At 36.2% G+C, this 17,452-nt stretch overlaps 2 pseudogenes; one reads left to right on the plus strand and one right to left on the minus strand.

Moving 5' to 3' along the window:
* Positions 1 to 632: 632 nt before the first annotated feature.
* Positions 633 to 3,699, minus strand: LOC111762813 (tetraspanin-7 pseudogene; annotated as a pseudogene).
* A 642-nt stretch (positions 3,700 to 4,341) lies between these two features.
* On the plus strand, positions 4,342 to 12,495 carry LOC101416785 (zinc finger MYM-type protein 4 pseudogene; annotated as a pseudogene).
* The last annotated feature ends 4,957 nt before the right edge of the window (positions 12,496 to 17,452 follow it).

Below are 17,452 nucleotides of genomic sequence, written 5' to 3' on the forward strand. Positions count from 1 at the left end.
GCATACTCAAGCATGTAACAGTAATGAGCAATAAGGGCACCTAAAGCACAACAACAATTGCCTTCATTCTTTTTTTTTTCCCCTCATGGGCAATTACTGATGTATTTCTTTATATTTCCTGGGCAGTCTGAGGAAGGTAGAAAAAGCCTTAGTATAGGAAAAACAAACTAGAAGAAATTAGGCTGAAAGAACAGATGTCTGTAGTCTGCTTAGCTACCCAAAGGAGAAGGGCGAACAGGACCCTTTCACACTACATGCAGCACCCAACCAGTCCTGTGACCATGTGATAACCAGTGATCTACAATAAGCTGTAGTTGGACCAAGTACAGATGGAGGAGCTGACAAAACAGGGCCCCTGATGGAGTCCACTAGGGCAAACTGCAGGGGTCCTGGCTACCCTCTGAGGTACAACAGGGCTCCACAGATCAGAAGGCCACAGGTACTGTAGGCTGAAAGGTAGAGCATAGACTGTATGGGAATGTTTGTGGAATACTTTGAGGAGTTGCCCTAAGGGGTGTCAAGCACAGGTGTATTATGCACTGTGCTCTAACATTGTTTGGACATCTTTCAAAAATTGCTGCAGTTTCTTTGTAAGCAGGTCTCTTATTCCATTGTTCTTAAAAAACTTATCCTTACACCATCTCATACTGGTTGGCCATGATGGACCAACTGGAACAGACAGCAGGTCAGCAATGTGCCAATCAATTTGGAGAATGTGATTTCAAATTCCCTGCCATGGATGATTCCTATGTTAGTCTCCATGAAATCGGTCAACAGATCATAAACCCTTGTGGTTTACTTTGGTGGTGCCACCATCTGATTGTGTAGATCCTGGGAACTACAGTCAGTTTCATTCATGCAGCAACTGGAGGGAATGTTATGCGAGGCAAGATGTAGGGGCTTGTGTTCCAGCTGGTGTAGTTCTGCATGTCATAGTAGCCCAGGCTTTGCTGCATGTGATAACGCCCAACTCCTATCATCATTCCCACTGTAATTCTTCATTGCATACTTATAAGTCCTCAGGGTTTGACAAAATACAAACCCTGATACACCAGCTGTTCGCTCAGCCAAGAACACTGGGGATGAAAACATGGTACACAGTTTCAGCATCTATGGGCTATCACCGGCATGTAGCAAATCACAACAGGGCACAAATGACAATAATGGTGCCAGCTCTTATGAGAATGTAGGAAGCATTGGTGGGTTTCTCACCATTGAGGTTCCCAGAGTGAATTTGCCCTTGACTCAACCTGAAACAGGAGCTCCCCAGTGATCCAGAAAATGAACGGGTAGATAACGATGCAAGTTTTCCTCTTTCCTTTGGGCAGTGTCCAGCCTTCACCTGGTGTACGAAACCCTAGAAGTCCTTTTTCCAGGTTGTTTCAACCTGTGCTTAGCTATTTTTTCTGTAGGAGAAAAGTCCTATGTCTTTCTAGTCTACCATCTTCCTGATGCAAGTTTTGAGACAGGTTATCAAAGGATTGAAGTCCATTGTCTTCAATGTCATATTCAGAGTTCCAGTGGCAGCAGCTGACTGTGGGTGGGCACTTGGGAGGGGGAAAGAGGTGAGGACAGAAATACAATATTTTTGAAATTAAAAGCTCTATAACTTATAGTTAGTCATCATTTCTAACATAAAATATATTAAAACAGATAATCTCATACCCTGAGATAATCCTCCATCATCTTGAGTGTTTTGAGTCTTTAATCTTGGGGATTATTTTATAAATTCCTTGAAGTCTTTGATAATTTAGTATACATTTAATTATAAGATTTGACCTTGATTGATGAAAGAGTTCTATTTGTCACAGGGAGAAATCAAGATCATAAAGTTAAAGATATATATTCACTATATACAGGCTACGTATTTATTTATTAAAAAGTGTGCATTCAGAAGACACTTGCTTAGATTATGTGATAATAGAGCCAGAGGAATGAAAAAGAAATCACCTTGTAATAACCAGAATTGTTCCTTTAAAGTATATTCCACTAAAGTTTTGTAACTCAAAATATAAATACCTCATTTAATTTTTAAAAAATCTATTATTTTATGAAATATGAATAAGATTAAGTATTTTTCCCTTCATTTGTTCATTAACAAGGAGACCTTGGTCCTGTAATTTAAACAATTTCTGCTTATCAGTGTATCTTTCTGAACACTGAATGAACAATTGAGTTTGTTTTTAGGGTTAAATGAGGTAAATGTGCCTGGACAGAATTTTTTGGAGTGATGCTTCCATAATTTGTTAAGTTACCTTTTGTCTGTTAGTTTGTTATTTGAAGTTGAAACAAATTTACTTATTTAAACAAAAATCAACTTTTCCTTTCAGTGAATGATTGAATCAGATTCTTTAACAAAAAATAATTTGGGGTAAGAGAGGAAGTAAAAATCACTGAAGTACTATATACTCGAGCATCAGCTAGCAAAGAAAGTGTCCCAGAAGAGAAAATTCTTTTAGAATGACAACATAGGGTCAAACCAATGATTATGACTCCAAATTCTGGAGCATCATTGTGCTTCTATTAAAATACTTTCAAATCAATTCTATAAACTTTATCAACAGTTAGAATAGTGCTTGGCACATTTTAACTGCTCAGTAAGGGCCATCACTATTATTAAATGAGTATCACATAATTCTATTGGCTGGATAGATTAAGAAGTAATGGATATTAATAATTGTACCTAAGGAAATATGGTCAATGTGGGGAATGGAAGAAATTTGTCTAGTTGAGGCTCACTAAGGATCTCAAATAGTGATCAGTTCTTCTTTCTTCTGTTTCAGCAGTTCCTCTATATAAATTAATTGAGTCATCTGGGTCACTGGATATATCCATTCTGTGTGTGTGTATGCTCATGTGTTTGTATGTGTTTGTATGTATATGTGTTTGAAAGAGATGGAGAGTGATGTGTAGATAATAGATTATAGGAAGGAAATTCACAAAAAGATGAGACTTACTGGCTGAGAGGTAGAATAAAAGCATTCAATGTATAATTTGTCTAAATCTTTATTTCTGCTATGTATTCATTTACGTGAATTTCTATCACCACAAACATTTTTTTGTGCCCCTCTGCAATCAACACCCTTTCCATAATTCTAGCTCCTGACAATCAATGATCTGATTTTTCTATGTAGTTTTAACATTTCTAGGCCTCCTTATAAATGAAATTATACAGTATATGTCCTTTTGTTTCCAGCTTCTTTCAGTTGACACAATGCTTTTGAAATTCATCCATGTTGATTTTTCCAGTAGTTCTGTCATTTTTATTGCTGAGTATGCATGTAGCACCATATATCTATTTTCCAGTGGATAAAGATTTCAATAGTTTCCAGGTTTTTCCTATTATGAATAAAGCTGCTCTAAACATTCAAATACAAAATTTTGTGTAAACATGTGCTCATTTTTATTGGGTAATTATGGGAAAGGCATTTCTGAGTAATAGGTTAAGTTTATATATTACTTTTATAGAAACTTCCAAACTGTATTCTAATGTGTTCATCCCATTTTGCTTTCCTTCAAGTGATATATGAGACCAACACTTGATATTGTCAATCTAGTTAACTTTAGCTACTTTAGGATGTGAAGTGGTATTTATTTGGTTTCATTTTTCAATTCTTTGATGAATATTGATATTGAGGGTCATTTTACACATTTACCATTCACAATTTTGCTGTAATAACTATTCACATCTTTATTCATTACTTTAATGGAATTCTTTTGTTACTATTTTATGTTGTAAGGCTTGTTAAAATTCTAGAGCTAACATATACAGTTGTATCCTTAACAGGTATATGTTTTGCAAATGTTTTCTCTTACTCTGTGGCATGCCTATTTATTCCTTTAATGTTATTTATTTTTAATAGCAAAATATTCTCACTTGAGTAATTTAACTTCATCTTTTTTTATAACTGATGATTTTGTATCCTATCTGAGTATTCCCATGCCTAAGTTCACAATAATTTTCATATATGTATTTTTCTAGAAGATTTATAGTTTTGGCTATTACATGTAGTTCTACTGCTCATTTTGAATTAACTTTTATGTATAGTATGAGGTAAAGTTTGTGGTTTATATTTATGCATCAGTATCTATTTTTCAGTGGGAATAAGATCATCTTTTCAGCATATGAATTAAAAAGGAAACCTGTTGTTCCCATAAATGAAAAAAGCATTTCAATGAAATGCAGCAAGTGTGAAAAATATATGGTTATATGACATGAAGTTAATTACCAGAATGTAGTACATAAACTTTGCAGTGATGCCTGCTTCTCTAAGTTTCACTCTGCCAGTTTTCTTACCATGATCTGTTGTGAGAACTGTGGGCCTTATTGTTACGTATAAGATGTTGGGAGACAAGTGTCAGCACTGTAATTGTTCTTTTCCTACAAACCCAGAACTTCTTGACTGTAAGGGCAAAGTGTTTCAGTTCTGTGGCAATACTAGTTTTGATGAGTATAAAAAGGTAAATAATTGTGGGGAGCCACCCTCTGTGAAATCTATTTACAGCCTCCAACAACATGGGCAGATTTCACAACTACCTCAGCCCTGCCTCTCCATTTCCTTCTTCTTCCTCCTTGTTTCTTTGTTCTCCCCTTCCCGCCACAACTCTGGTGACCACAGCAAGCACGCATGCACAAGGCGCGAAACTCTGCAGACCTGGCATGAACTTTCAGCCAATCCCCTCCTTGGATGTCTGCCACCCGCGAGACCAGCCTACCACCTGTGGACACGTTCCCTCCCCTCAGTATAAATCCCCTTGTTCTACCCCCAATAAACGAGGCTTGATCAGAATCCTGTCTTGCGTCCATTCTTCTTGTACCCCTGCCCTCACTTCTTCCCACAGGTCCCTTGAATCTGCCCCCGCTGGTTCGGGCAAATAATATAATGGCAATGTGTGAATATTGTAAAATTGAGAAATTTGTAAAGGAGACAGTATGATTCTCAGGTGCTGACCAGTCATTCTGTAGTGAAGCTTGCAATTTCTGTACAACAATTGGCTTGGTAAAACACTGGGAAAATCACTGTAAAATGTATTGTTTACAGCCTTCTCCCAAATTGGTGCAGAATATTTCTGGTGGTGGGATGGGGAGGTGGAAGCATTCTGTTGTGAAGAATGCATGTCCAAATATGCAGTTTCTAAAAATCAGATGACCATGATAGTGGTAAGTGATAGGGTAAAACTCATTAAGTCCTTGACATGGTGAGCAGAAATAAGACGTTTTTATAACCTGCTTTGTATCTTGACACTAAGTACTTGTGACCCACTTTCACAAAACAATGGAGCAAGTATTTCCGTGGTACAAGCTGCTTCAATAGGGTCCTCATGTCTAAGATTCAACTCCAATTATAGCCCAGGTTGTATCATTGGCATGTGCTCCTGCTGCCCTGCCCACGGTGAATTCTGTGCCTTACAAGGTACAGTTATGATGGTTACAGCAAAAAACATTGAGGATGCGAGTACACAGACAGATGCCCTGAAGCTACCACTTTCCCAACCTCCAAGACTTTTGAAGAAAAAAAAACTTTATTGTACAATCCCATCACATACACTACATTCACCTCTTGTAAACCACATGCCAAAACTAAGAATGCCTAGACAGAAGACAACTCCAAGGCAACTCCAAATGACTGTGGTGCCAGTTCCTACACCAGTGTTTGTGTCCATACCTCTTCAACTTTATATTCATTATGTACCAGTCCAATTTGGAATTCCAGTTCCAAAGCCTGTCCCTATGTTTATTCCATCTTCATTGGATAATGAAGATGAACAACTGAGAGTATTGAAGACATTAAGGAAAAACTTCCCACATATACATTTGAAAGTGATCCTGAGATGGCAGAAGGTATTGCAGAAGATAAAAAGAAGACTCTAAGGAGGATCCCAAACATCTGGAAAGGAATACTTTTTAGTCACCAAGATAGTTGAAAAAGACCAAGGAAATATATACAGTATTGACTTTGAATTAGAGGCAGTATCTGCTCCACAGAGCTGGGAAGAAGAGCTGAATTATTATGCCTTAAAGTTCAATGCTGCGAAAGAGGCTGATTCAGAATTGAAACAGTTCTCAAAAGGGGAAACTGAATTGGATTCCATCAGAATCCTTTGGTCCACTTTATAAAGGACAGAGAATCCAGGTATATTACTGAAAAAGATGACAACCCAGAGATAGCTTCCCCAGCCCAGATGAGGAATATAAAGAAGAGGAATATAGTGACTGTGGAGCCAAGATATCATATTAAAGGATTCTTTCAAGGGTGCATTGTATCTGGGATAACACCAAAATACATGTATGGGATAAATGCCTGAAAGAACTGGATTCAGTGGGCAAATGCCAAGAAAGAATATGGGAATATGAAAGGTGGAGGAGTTGAACATGCCTCATCTATCTTTTTTCTGACCTCTTATGAAGTGCTTGAGACCACACACTCAAGAATCTTGAGAGTCAAGTGGTGGAGTACATACTATCAAGCTGAAGGAAGAAGTTTTATCCTGTTCTTTTGCTGAGTTGAGTTTGGGCTTATGCCAATTTATCCAAGAGGTACAGAAACCAGTGGTGACAAATACAATCCAGACAATATTGTATACTTGTGGAATTCAGCAGTACCTTTTTGAAAATGATAGAAAAGATAGAATTTTTACTGATCCCTATTCCAGATTATGACTGTATGTATCAAAGTCTTGAAAGTAGAAGGAACTACAATACTTCCTAATGGTTACATGTTCTCTTGCATTGAGCATTTGTGGGAGTGCAAACATTTGGGTGCTCATTCCCTAATGTCCTCTTGAACACCCTCCTTTTCTTTAATACAAAATATTTCCAACTAAAGAATGTTACTAAGCACTTGGAAGCTTCCTTTCTCTCATATAAAGGAATGGCCTAGGGCTCTGAATTATGGTATGAAGATGATATATTTGAGGTTGTTCCCATCTTTACAAAAGCAGGAATAATGTGTCAGAGTTAGACTTATTTATAGTTTTCCTACACATGGTTCTTATGCCTCTTATAGCTAAGACCATATCCATTAAATATATGTCCCAGAGACTCAAATCTTCTGATTGTTCATATGCCAGTTGAGCCCTGAATCTCAGCAGAGTTGTAGCCAGTACCTAACTTTCCAGTTCATCTAACTCACCCAGGACAACTAATAAAATGATGGTGATGGACAACGTCCATCCCAAACAACAGAGAGTATCTACAACTGCAAGAAAGACATTCCATCCAGGTTCCCCATGGGATCTAAGCCCCTTTCAATCGGAGGCAGAGTGGAAATGAGTATCCCCAAATCCTCAAGATAGAGGAACAAACAAACATAAGGGGGCAATACAAACATGGACTAAAGTAGACTTATTTTTTTTCTAGTGAACTTGTAACACTGATATAAAGACAGTGGTCACCAGAGTTTCTGAGAGGAGGAAAAGGGAAGAATTGCTGTAACACGGGCATTTTTGAGGCATGGAATTGTTCTGCATGATATTGCAATGGCAGATACAAGCCATTACACATTTTGCCAAAACCTATAAAATTATGCAGTGCAAAGCATAAATCATAATGTAAACTATAGACCAAGGATTTGTAACAATGCTTCAATATGTGTTCATCAATTATAACAAATGTAATAAACTAATGAAAGATGTTGTTAATGGGGCAAAGTGTGGGAGGGGCAGGGGTTGATATATGGAAATCCCCTATGTTTTTTATGTAACATTTATGTAATCTAAAGCTTATTTAAAAATAAAGGAAAATAAAAAGCAGGGATAAGAAACAGATTAATTGTTGGCACGAGGAAACAAAATGAAGAAGCTGAGTTTCCCATGAGTACAGAGATGGCAGAGAATATTGACAAGATGTCCAGTCCAACTTCATGTGTTTTACCTCTCAAAAATGTTCTGAAAGCTTGAAACAAGAAGTGATGTATTTTAACTACAACATGAGCATTTCTGTTTCTGAATAACCACAGGGGTGGTAGTCCATATTCCCAATCAACTCTGGGACTCTAGATACCATGTTAACATATATTCACATGATGATAGAAGTAAATGTAGAACTTGTCAGAGTCAAATTCAGGCTTTGATGTTGAAATATCAGTTTAAAATGGAAGTGAAGGTCCTAATTTCCTACATATAAGTATGCACGAAACTGTGAATGTATCTACCTGTTGGAAAATGGTGCATAAACCTAAGTCTTCTTGACTTGATTATAAGGTAATGGAAAACAGACAACTTATGAATTACAGTATGGATATAAAATGAAAATTGAAGGAAAGAGTATGAATTTAGAAATGATGTTCTTTGGAGTGATATCATTCTTGGACAACTTTGAAAGGGCTAACCAATTTCTCTGAGTGATGAACAAATTTATTTTGTTTTGGAATGACAAATTATGGAATATTTTTAAGGAAAACTTGTATAAAACTCTACTAGAGTAACCTTAGACCATAGAGAGGTAGCTATGGAGTGAAACCTTGGCTGTAGTAGATAACTTGGGCAAGCCTTACATAAAAGTCAGAGATAAAGTCAGTTTATTTTTATTTATTTTATTTATTTTATTATTTTTTACTTTTTAAAAAAATTAAAGTTAATAGATCACAAGGAATGTTACATTAAAAAACATTTAAAAAAACCATAAGAGGTTCCCATATAATCCACTCCCCACCCCCCACGACATCATTTTTGTAAATCGTATTTTTTGAAGATGTATACATCACACAAAAAAGTGTTACATTAAAAAATATAAGAGGTTCCTGTATACCTCCCAGGCCCCCCACTCCACTCCTCCCACACCAACAACCTCCCTTATCATTGTGGCACACTCATCACACTCAGTGAAGACATTTTGGAGCACTGCTGCAACACACATATAATAGTTTACTCTGTAGTTTGTACTCTCCCCCTGTACATTCAGTGGGTTATGGCAGGATATATAAATTCCAGCATGTGACCCTACAATATCATTTAGGACAACTCAAAATCCCAAAAATGCACCCATATCACATCTCTTCTACCCTCTCCCTGCCCTCAGCAACTACTGTGGCCACTTTCTCCACCTCGATGCTACATTTTTTCTATTACTTGTCACAATAGTTTTATAGTAGAATACCAGTAAGTCCACTCTAGTCCATATTTTATTCCTCCATTCTGTGGACTCTGGGATAGTGATGTCCTCTCTACCTCTAGATCAAGAGAGGGCTTAGATTCCACATGGATGATGGATGCAATTCCTCCACTTACCGTTGTAGGTACTCTCGGTTCCCTAGTGTGGTGGTTGACCATCTGCACCTCCCTGTTAGCTGACCTGGGTAAGACCAAAGAACCAGAGAGTAGGAGTCACCACTCTGCTGAGGCTCAGGGCCCAGCTGGCACATGGGCAGTCCAGAGATTCAAGTCTCCCGAGTATGGACCATCCCTAGTACCAACCACAGGTTCAGTAAAAGTGACGGAAGAGGCTTGTGTAGAAAAGCTACATCTGAGACCAATGTTCACAGCAGCATTATTCACTATTACCAAAAGTTGGAATCAACCCAAATGCCCATCAGTAGATGAATGGATCAATAAAATGTGGTATATACATACAATGGAATACTACACAGTCATAAGAGGGAATGCAGTACAAACACATATGATAACATGGATGAATCTTGAGGACCTTATGTTGAGTGAAACAAGCCAGGAATTGAAAGACGAATACTACATGACCTCTCTGATATGAAGCAAGAAACTGAGCTGTCTCAGAGAGCTTAAGACTGGAAGATGGGCTTAAAGAAATTTGTGGAAGAGAGGAAGGTCGCCAGCTGATGCCTACATGGGTGAAGTCTATGATAAGCTGGAGGTAAGTATTTGTACAGGGAAGGGATAAGTTGGGGGCATAGGGATACCTTTTGGTGGGGCTTTGTGGGCTTGAGGGGGGCTAGGGTTGGGAGGATGGGTCAGATGACCCAAGGAATTGGGGGAGGGCTGGGGGGGAACAGATGAGTATGGGATAATGTCAGGTATATGGCTGAAACTATATTGTTCAGAAAACTCTTTAGAAAATATAATAAGGAAGGGTCATGTGTTTAAGGTGCTTAAGAGGGGGGTATCTGGTGCAGAGACAAGCTTCTAGGGAGTATGTGAGTGCTCATTTTGTCATAGTGTATTATATCATTGGGTGGAGACCCATACGATGAGCAGGAAAAGTCAGTTTGAAACTAAAAGTGACGTCAATTGAGACCCAGACTTGAAAAACCAATAAAAATATTCAACTGTTTTTTAAAGGAAGAGAGTAAAATGGTCTTGATTTTTATTTTCAGTGCCATATCAAATATGCGAAGGATAGAAGACTTTGGTTAATTTCACATGGCCCCTTATAGCAGAGAAAATCCTTCATTGCTGTTAACACAGTAATGTGTCTTTTTTACTTTTGGGTCTAGTATTATCAGCTATCATTCTGGATGTGGGTAAATTCAGATAAAGAAGATGAAATGTGCAGACTGATTATGCACACAGAAAATCTCTGGAGTCGACTAGACCCCAGAAGTCTTGAGTTTTTTGTAGAAAACTCAATAAAATCCCCTTTCTCTGGGTGCTGGTCCTTATTACTGCTGCCTCATAGCATGATCTGTGATATACGAAATAGAAATTCTCCTTTGTTTTTTCATATTTCCCCCCAAATGGCAGCTTTTCTCACACTTCTTTACCTTCCTATTTTCCAAATAATTGCTTTTACTTTGTCTTTTGCACGAGTTTCTTCAGGCCCTTGTCATTTCAAAAATAATAGTCTCTCTCCATACTATGACAAACTTATGAGTGATTCCACATAGACATTTATGACTTAGCTATATGGATTACGGTATTGAAGGTCCTAATATGTTACTAAATAAACAATTTGGAAGATGACCTTGTTCCCCTAACAAACTTGAAAATAGGTATCCTAGGATTAGGATACAAAGACATTGACTGTCTTGCATATCCACAAGCAGGTGTTATAGAATTATTCCAAACTCTAGCTGTTTTAGTAGTTCCATGAAACCTGCAAGTAATAGGTATGTTTGGCATATCAGTCCATTGCTCTCATCTTCATTCTCATTTTCTTACCTACACTATTAAATCACGGATTTTATGCTATTGGTCAATCACAGAACTTCTTTAGCTGAGATTAATTTGATCCTACAATAGAAATGTGGGAGAAATTCAAAAAGCCTGTTAGAAATGTGAACCTTTTCAATATGTCCCATTTTTTTAGGTGGGTTTGGCAGGAATATTTACTTAGCCAGCAAATAAGTCACTAAACTATAATATAAATTAAAATTTTGTCTTTCAACATTGTGTACTTAATGGTTCTATTCTTCTACTTAAGTAAATTTCATTTTTACTACCAAGAATGGTATGAAAGAAGTAAATCAGCCCTGGTTCTATATGGTCATTTACATCTGTATTTGTCATTTCTGACTGGAAAACTTTCCTACTTCTAGAATTTTTTTGATGTGGAAGAAAAACAATTGGTTTGCCTAAGTCTGCCAATAAACTATCAACAAATATCAGCTGTATTAATCCCCACTATATGAATTTTATGGTTTGTGTAAAAACTAACATTTTCCCTTCTGACTGTAGAAAAAAACAAATATTTTAGTATAGTAGATAAATTGTTATAAAATACCAGAAGGAAAAAATCTATACCTTTTAACTTAGATCAACCAATACACAGATAAATGACTTTATCATAATTTCAATTGCATGTAAGTACACAGAATTGCCCTGAATCCTAAATTTCTGAGAAATTAATTATGGGCCATTTCTCATAAGTGTAGCTATTGGTATATAGGTTAGATTTTTTGCTTTTCCATTTTATTAAACTTGTGCAAAATTGTATTTTTGCCATAGGAAACCAAAGAGAAACATTTAAATCATCCTTTCTGTTCTTTTGTTTTTTTTTTCTGTAACCACGTTTGGATTTACCCCTTGTCAAATCACAGAAATGTTCCCTTAGAATAAAAGAGTATATTTGTTTAAAAAAAGGATTTGTATAGGTAGAAGAATACATGTGCTTTTCTTGGAAGTATAAATAAGAAAGTTAACAGTAGTGACTTTCATACAGAGAACTTGGAGTCTGGAGTAGGAAGGACATTTAATTTTCATGGTGTATATTTTCATTCTGTTTATATTCTTTATCAAATGCAGTTATTACTTTCCTTTTTAAATAGAATTATTTAATAAACAAAGATTGCCCTCTATATTAAAAAGAAATATGTGTGTCCAAGCAACATGCAGCAGTGCATGTGGTGGTGTATGCGGTGGTGAAGAAAAGGAGATTAATTAAAATATTCACAATAACGAACAGTCAAAATACTTGATATAAGCAATGGTTAAATAACTCACACAGGTGTTTCAGGGGAAGGAGAAATCATGATCTTTAGTCAGAGAATTGGTGACAACTTTCTTAAAGAAGCTTTTAAGGTGGGTATGTATGTTGGAGATGGAGAAAGCGAAAGCGTGCTGGATAGTGGAAACAATAGGAGGTAATGGAGATAATGGGAAGACCTAGAGATATGGAGCAGGAAGTTAAGGAGTTGGAAAGAAAATCCCAAGCTATAGGTTTTTCCCAATTTGCAAAGTTTAATTTTATTTTAGAATGATGAATTTGGCAATGATTTTTAATTTATACTGCTGGGGGAAAATTAGGAGGAAAAAGCTAGCAAACAAACCCTTACATTAGATCAAATTTTCACACGAGACCATCATTTGGCAAACAAGATCTTTTGCTGAATATGACTAGGCAGATGTTTCAGATGAGGTGAGCCTCCAAATTGTTGAGAAAAGCACTGAGTTGGAATAGGAGGGGAAATCTAAAATCAAATTATTGTGGGGTCTTATCTTTCCTGGGGCATGACATAGGCTCAGACTTCAGTCACCCTGTTATTTTGGTTGGCTTTTGAGAATAGTGGTTTGGAGTGAATGGGAAAATCTAGACCTCCATATTGAAGTCTATGAAGCAAGATCTGCTCTTCTTTTAATTCAGTAGTTAGAGAAAATTGGCAATCAGTAGAACTGTCCCAAGGCTACCATAGCAGTCATTTTCTACTCAGTCTTGGAGGGACTGCTGACTCTGTGACTGTTATCTTTGTTCAAGGTATGCTTTGGGGAGTGCTAAGGCAAACACACACGCTTATGGAAATCATTGCAATCTAAGTAAGCACACAGATGCTGAGCACATTCCTGCATAGCACAGGGGAAATGAGAGGCAGGCTGTATGACTTACTCTAGGAGATACAAAAAAGATTGACTCCAACAGTAAACTGAGAGCCTGCAATTCCTACAGAGGTTGGCTTTGTTAACTATTAAGTGGGAAATTGTAGGAGCTAGGAGATAATAGTGCTGGCAATTCAGCAAAGGATGTATATTTTTAAATTATATGGCACATTAAATCATACGCTCACTAACAGATTTAGTAAAAACAATTCAGTACTTGATTCTAGATGTAACAAAATGCTTTATGGAATGTTTTGCAAACATTTTAGTTAGATCAGATGTTTATATATGAATCATGCCCAAAAAAAGACATCTTACTATATGATTTCAGTTATTTCAAAGTATGAACTTGAATGTCAAACTATATTTGCAAGTTCTAAGGCATGAGTATGCTAAATCTTGGCAGTATTTCCATCTGTTTTTAAAATTCCACAGTTTATTTAGCCTGTGGTCACATTGTCCTCCTGAGACTTACATGCAACCCGATTTAACTTCCTGCCCCTTAAGGGGAGAGGCCTTAATAGAGAAGCAAAACTTCACAGTTGTCTTAAAACCCCTTAAAACGAACGTCTGTTTGAGGATTCCAGTTGACCAAGATGGCAGCATAAGACACTCTAGGGTGCTATTCCCACACAGATTCTTTAAATAACTAGCAAACAGGCAGAACTGTCTTCTTCAAAACTCTAGATAAACAGTTAAAGGGTGAAAGTAACTGGGAAAATGCTAAATGAAGAAAACACAGTTTTTAAAATGGTAGAAGTTTGCACACACTTTCTGGCCTTTCCTGCCACTCCTCCCTGGCACAGCATGGAGCTAACTTGCATTTCCACTATGGGTTCCTGGCCCTGTAGTGGAGGTAGTATAGTAATTTCTATATGCATACTGGCTTGCCTGTATGTCAGTGCCAATCTATCTAGTGGCAGCCAGAAAGACTGAACCAAGAAACTCATCTCAATCACTCTTCCAGAACTTGCCCTACAGACAGAAGCAGCTTGCAGAGAGCAAAAACAGTGTGGGAAACAAGTCAAAGTGGCCTGGCACAAAGAATTAACTGCTTTAAGGAATACCATATAGTAACCAGAAAAAAAATCTGTTTCATAGAAAATAGAAAAATCTATTTCATAGGGAGTAAAGGGGGCATTGGAATTTCATTGGAGTTAATGTCAATGGAGTTATTCCAAAACCACAAAGGAACACAAATTTAGGAAAAGGCAGTTTCAGAAAAGACAGAGGGCCTGCATTTTTGCCTCAGGTTGATATTCTTAACAGAAGAGCTAAATTCAAGAGGAGAGCAGCAGCCAAAACAGTGAATTTTCAAAGACAGAATTTTTTGCTTTGGCTTTTTTGGTGTGTTATTGCTGTTGGCACTCAAGAAAATCTCTGCCATATCACTAGAAGAATACTTCAAGGGACAGAAACATCAGGAATTAAATCTCAAAATTAATACTTTAAAATAGTGTACTGTGTGCAATAAAAGATTATGAAACAAAGAAACAGGAAATGGTGACCCATTCAAAGGAAAAAGATAAAAATCCAAAAACCATTAATGAAGTTGGACATATCAAAGAAACTTAAAAAAGCTGATCTTTAATATACTCAACGAGATAAAAGAAAACACTGAGAAAGTGCTAAGGAAATGGTTGAAAAAACAATGGTTGAGAATCACTATAAAGAGAAAAATTTAAAAAGGAATCAAGCAGAAGTATTGTAGGTAAAGCCCACAATAACAGAAATGAAAAATTCCCTAGTGGGTTTCAATAGCAGATTGAAGTTATCAGAGAAAGAACCAATGAATTAAAAGATAAAATATTTGAAATTATTTAGGCTGAGGTACAAAAAGAAACAAAAATGTTGCCTGGTGGGTTCTAATTAATGAACTGAATGGAAGACTATGAAGGATGCTGCTTTTTTATTTCTTGCTTTTCTCCTTTCAGTAAACAGCATCATATGTTAGTTTATTTTCTTGTAGACAGTCCTAAAGAGGTATAACTAAGAGTCATGTCAATGGATTTTACCTTGACTCTCCAACTTTGTCAATTATGAGATGTCACAGGCAGAAATTTTACTTTATAGCAATCATAGGCAAATGAGCACCCCTAATTAAGAGTAATCACTTTAAAAAGCAATGTGTTTGTGCTATTGTGGGGGATATTGCTATTTTTTAAATTGCATTAGAAGTTTGAAGATGTCTTCAATAAATAACAAGCTGTCATCCTTGAAGAGTATATTTGTCATTTGCATTATATATAATAAGTAAATGAAGAATATTAAACTATATAAATGTTAAATTATGAAATCTTTAAACTTATTTCACTTAAAATTTGCTTAACATCTCTAAAAAGTAGTGTAACCAGTTAAAAGAGAAGAATCAAGTAAATTGATAAAATGACAAAAAAAATTAGGCTGACTTGCAGAAAGAAACAAAATTAAAAGAAAGCACAGAGCCTAAGAGAATTGTTGGGTATAGCCAAGCATACCTTTATACACATTATGGGAGTCATAGAAGAGAGAAAGGGGTAGAGGGAATATTCAAAGAAATAGTGGCAAGAAAGTTACAGATTTAATGAAAATACGTGAGTATAAATACTCAAGAATCCCAATGAACCCCAAACAGGATAAACTTGAAGAGAATCATGTTCAGACACATAGTAGGTAAACTTTCCAATACCAAGGAAAAGGAGCAATTTCAGAAAGCTGCAAGAGAAAAGTAGCATGTTAGATACAAGGGAATTCCAGTAAGATTAATTGCTGATTGTGCATCAGAAACCATGGAGTCAAGAAGGCAGAGGGATGAAATATTTAAATATTTAAAGTGCTGAAAGAAAATAATTGCCAAGCAAGAATTTTATATCTGATGAGACTTTCTGTCAAAAATGAGGGGGAGAGTAAGACATTCCCAGATAAATAAAAGCTGAGGGAGGTCATAACCACTAGACCAGCCCTGCCAGCAGAACAGAAGGGGGGTCTTCAGACTGTAAGTAAAGGAGAAGGGCCGGTAGACCAAAGTAGTATGAAGACCTCCAAAAAGGTAAACATATGGGTAATTTTATATGCCAGTTCTATTGTATTTTATATTTTAGTATGTGACTCCACTTTTTACTTCTCATAGATTCTAAAATGCAAATGCATAAAAAGTTATGAAAAATCTATGGTTTTGGATATACAATGTATAATAAATAATGTGAATGATTACAACAAAATAGTGGAGGGACAGAAGAGTGTAAGAACCATATATGAGTATGCTATTGAAGTTAACTTGGCATCAAATCAAACATTGTTATACATTTAGGATATTAAATTCAAACCCAGTGATAACTACAAAGAAATTATCTGAAAAACTATACACAGAAATAAGAAGGGACTCGAAGCAGTACAATACAAAAAAATTCACACAAATATGAGTGTAGGAAATAATGGAAAAATTGAGAGACAAAAAAGGTATAAGACATACAAAATCAAAATATCAACATGGTAGAAGGAAATTCTACATTATCAGTAGATACTTTGAATGGAAATGGATTAAATTCTTCAGTGAAAAGGCTGGGATTGTCAGAATGAATAAAATAGCATGATCCAACACTATGCTGTTTACAAGAGACTCACAATAAATTCAGAAACACAAGTAGGTTGAAAATGAAAAGATGAAAAAAAATACATATCATGCAAAGAGTGACCAAAAGAAAACTAAAGTAGCTATAATAATATCAGGAAAATTAAGTTAAACATTTTATGCTGCTATCGGGGTCAGTCATACAAGAAGACATAACAATTATAAATATATATGTACCTAATAGCAGGGCCCCACAGTAAGTGAAGACATCACTAACAAATTTCCAGGGTGAAATCAATGGTTCTAAACTCTAATAGTAGGAAAATTCAATATGTCACTTTCAATGATGTTTACAACATCCAGAAAGATGATCAGTAATGAAATAGAAGACTGGAATAATAATACAAACCAAATAAATCTAATTGATATACTTAGAACACTTTACCCAACAGAAGCAGAATACACATTCTTCTCTAGTGCACATGGTCATATTTCAGGGTAGACCATATTTTACATAACAAAACAAGTCTCAATAAATTCTTTAAAAAATAATGAAATCATAAAATATAACTGTTCACAGGGGAAAGATGTTAGAAATCAATAACATATCAAGTACTGGGAAATACACAAATATATGGAAATTAAGCAATACACTCTTAAGCAATGTGCTTAAGAAGAAAT

This window comes from Dasypus novemcinctus, chromosome 11 (assembly GCF_030445035.2).
Source record: "Dasypus novemcinctus isolate mDasNov1 chromosome 11, mDasNov1.1.hap2, whole genome shotgun sequence".
Taxonomy (NCBI): Eukaryota; Metazoa; Chordata; class Mammalia; order Cingulata; family Dasypodidae; genus Dasypus; species Dasypus novemcinctus.